Source organism: Gekko japonicus, unplaced genomic scaffold (genome assembly GCF_001447785.1).
Source record: "Gekko japonicus isolate JY-2015 unplaced genomic scaffold, Gekko_japonicus_V1.1 scaffold1211, whole genome shotgun sequence".
Lineage (NCBI taxonomy): Eukaryota > Metazoa > Chordata > Lepidosauria > Squamata > Gekkonidae > Gekko > Gekko japonicus.
Genome location: NW_015161990.1, coordinates 240,592 through 244,316, shown reverse-complemented (window position 1 = coordinate 244,316; position 3,725 = coordinate 240,592). Strand labels below are relative to the sequence as shown.

General features: G+C 57.6%; 1 protein-coding gene across 2 annotated transcripts in view; it reads right to left on the bottom strand.

Moving 5' to 3' along the window:
• The window catches only part of KANK2 (KN motif and ankyrin repeat domains 2), an 85,076-nt gene extending 81,818 nt beyond the window's left edge, over positions 1-3,258 (bottom strand). For both annotated transcript variants that reach the window (XM_015405389.1, XM_015405390.1), the window contains exon 1: positions 3,184-3,258. The gene's annotated coding sequence lies outside the window, so the exon portion shown is untranslated. The remainder of the gene's footprint in view (positions 1-3,183) is intronic.
• Between the last annotated feature and the right edge of the window lie 467 nt (positions 3,259-3,725).

The following is a 3,725-nucleotide window of genomic DNA, read 5'->3' as shown; positions in this document are numbered from 1 at the left end:
ACACACACACACACACACACACACACACACACACACACACGTCTTTCCTCTCTTTTGAAATCAATAGTTGGGAGCCTGGCAGTGATCCTGGAGATTTCCAAAGGCAGAGCTGGAAATGGCGGCCCTGACCTCACCCCACCCCCCCTTCCTGCACACCCTCCGCTCCCCTCCCCTCCCCAACCAGAAAGCAGACCCAACATGCTTTGCCCAAGGGAACGGGATTGTATGTAGTTTCCAGAACCGCAAAACCTTAAGGCTACAGAGGAACAACGAAAACACGCGGCGGCCAAAGAATTCAGTGAGCCCCTCTCCTGAGTCCTTGTTCGGATATCCCAGAAGGAGCCCGGAGCCACCCCTGAAGGCCTTCTGATCCTCGAACTCCAGGACGGTGGGACGCCCACGTGTGGGGGCACTTCAGCGGACTGGATTCCCTTCTGCATTCGGTGGTTGGAATTCTTAGCCCAGGGTTCAGAGTGCAAGCAACAGGGCAAGAAACAAACTGCATTTTGTTTCGTGTTGTTGTTCAGTCACACAGCCGGCTCCTGAAGTCAGATGATACCACAAGCTGTCTTTTCCTCAAGCCAGGAGGCCTTCAGTGGCAGATCTGCATGCAAAGGGACACAGGGAGGCAGGCAGGGAGGGAGGGAGGGAGGCAGGGAAGGCAGAATCCGAGGAACAAACCAGGACCGAGCTCAACCCTGGCTTCAGGCTGACATCTGAACACAGCCGAGGCGCTTGGTGCAAAAGGGGTCAGTCCACCCGCCTTGGCTCATGGCAGAATTATAACACAGGCCATCGCCACATGATATGCACTAGGACTTTATGTTGTGTTTTATTGTTGTTGTTGTTCAGTCGCACAGTCGAGTCCGACTCTTCGCGGCCCCATGGACCAGCTCCCGCCAGGCCCTCCTGTCTTCCGCCATCCTCTGAAGTTGGCTCAATTTCATGTTCGTTGCATCGATGACACTGTCTAACCATCTCATCCTTTGCCGTCCCCATCTTCTTTGACCTTCAGTCTTTCCCAGCATCAGGGGCTGCAGGCAGTGCTCCCTTCTCATTGGGTGGCCAAAGTCTTTGAGCTTCAGTTTCATTATCTGGCCTTCCAGGGAACAGTCAGGGTTGATTTCTTTTATGATTGACTGATTTGATCTCCCTGCAGTCCAAGGGACTCTCAAGAGTCTTCTCCAGCACCATAGTTCAAAAGCATCTATTCTTCGGCGCTCGGCCTTCCTTATAGTCCAACTCTCACAGCCATACATGACTACTGGGAATCCCATTGCTTTGACCATGCGGACTTTTGTTGGCAGGGTGATGTCTCTGCTTTTTATCATGCTGTTTAGGTTTTATCAAATTATTAGTATTATTTGCTTCGTGGAATTGTATGTGAGCTGCCCTGAGCCTGCTTCGGCAGGGGAGGGTGGGATACAAATTAAACAAACAAATAATAAGAGGCAGCTGCAGCAAACACTCTTCAGATTCACAAGGGTCTCCGCACGCACATGCTTGGTTCAACCTGCAATACATCCAAGGAATCGGGCGCCTCCGGCTGATGTCTGAAATGGTGGCTCAGGCAAAACATGCCCTGTTCAGACATTGCATAAAACCGTGCCTTCCTCCAACGATGGTTAGGTTGTGCGAGCAAGACAGGGCTCACAAACAGTCCCCAGGACAACTCCTCATTGGCCTCAAACAAACGGGGGTTCTGCCGCCCTCAGCCTGGGAGGTGCCGCTGAGGAACAAGCCGGGATTTGTGTGGGGGCACATCCTACAAAGTGAGGATCGACCAGCCACGCTCGATCACGCAGCATCAGAGTGGCCCACACTTGGACCGTCACACTGACCGTGCTTTGTGTCGTTAGGCCGTGGTTCTGCCAGCGCCTGAGGGGAGTCCGCGCAGTCCCAGCCTCCTCTTTCCACCCAGCCAGGCAGCCATTCCCCAGCAGCCTGGCCCCCCCGGGGAGCCCCTGCCTTCCCCGCCCCGCCCCGCCCAGCTGCTGAGGCCCCTCCCGCTCCCAGGCACACATGGACCCCATTAGGCCCTGGAAGCTCAGCCGCTGGCTGGGTGGGGTCTCCTTGGCAGCCAGCCGGCTCTGGCCCTCCTGGCTCCGCTGCATTTTCTGCTGCTCCACTCCTCCACGGCCTCCGCACACAGGCAAAGAGGGAGCTGCTGATCTGCACAGCATGGAAGGGGCGAGTGACTGCCCAGGCAGCCGGAGGAAGCGTTTCAGGGGCTTCAAAGGATGAGCCCAGGGTGGCAAGCGATCCCCGAGCGAGGGGGGGCACCGCAGGCGGGGGGGGAGGTGTTGTCTCCGGGGGTCTGGGGGGGGGGGGGGAGGAGGAGGAGGAGAAGAAGAAGAAGAAGAAGAAGGCCTGTTTGATTGATTCCACACTCATCACAGCTCAGGCAAGCCTGGCATGTAGGGAAGGAAGGAAGTGGCACGCCGCCACCCCCCAGCACCGGTGCGGGGGGGCAATAAAGGCCTTCCAAACTCCCGGAAAGCTTGGCATGCTGCTCCCAGCCCCCACCCACCCATTGAAGGGGGGAGGAAGTGGGTTTTAATATCGTCCCCGGCTGGCATGAAAGAGCCAATTGTGGGACCCTGCCGAAGCACTCCCACTCCCACTGGCACAATGAAGTCCTTCAGCAGAGATTGCAGGGCCTGCCACCTTCCGCCTGGCAGGCAATGCCCATGGCCTTCCCCACCCTGGAGCTGCAGCTGAGGCAGGGCCCACGATTCACAGGCCTGCCAGGCAGAAGGTGGTGCCCGGAGAGCTGCCCGAGTTAGACCCGATCCCCAGGTTTCCTGGAGAAAATGGCTGCTTTGGTGGGCGGGCGCTGTGGCTTTAGACCCTGCCGAGTGAGGCCCCTCCCCTCCCCAAACCCCACCCCCAGGCCCCACCCCCAAAACCTGCGGGTATTTCCCCATCCAGCCCTGCCCACGGATCATGTCCCTGGGCCAGAGAGAACATAAGAACACAGGAGAGGAGCCAGATGTTGGCTCAGGCCAGTGGCCCCTCCAGTCCAACGCTCCTGTGTCACACGGTGGTCAGACATACCAGGTGCCGCCAGGAGGTCCAGCAGTGGGGCCAGGAGGACACCAGAAGCCCTCCCACTGTTGCCCCCCCTCCCCCCAAGCACCAAGACTACAGGGCATCCCTTGCCCCAGACTGAAGAGTTCCTACCTATCCCTTGTAGCTAAGAGCCACTGATGCCTTCACGGGAGCCTCGTGTGCCCTGTGAGGACGTCCAGATGTGCAAAAATTCTGCAGCCAGCAACCCTCCCTTGCCGGAAGACGCTCTGCCCCTTGAACGGAACCCAGAGAAACCTCCACAAGAAGAGTCGCTGACTTCTGCCTAACTGGATGAAGACTCTGTCCTGGCCGCCGGGAGCCAAGCCCTTTTCCCCTCCTCACAGGCAACCGAGGGATTATTCTCCCCCCCCTTCTCCGGGATCAGCTGCCACCACGCCTGAAGAGCACAACCAGCTGGCATGAAATGGCCCCTTTTTATACAAAGTAATCTGGCCTTCCCACCCAAGGGGAGAGGAGAGCACCCCCCCTGACCACAGAATGGTGTCTTTTCCAGCCACCCCTCTCCTGGGTCTCCCTTCCTGCTAATGGCTCCCTTTGTGCACAGTCCACATTCCGCCACACTAAGATTCAAGAGGAAGCTTATAAACAGAGCCGAGTCTAGTAAAACAAGCCTGCCTGCATACATGGCACTG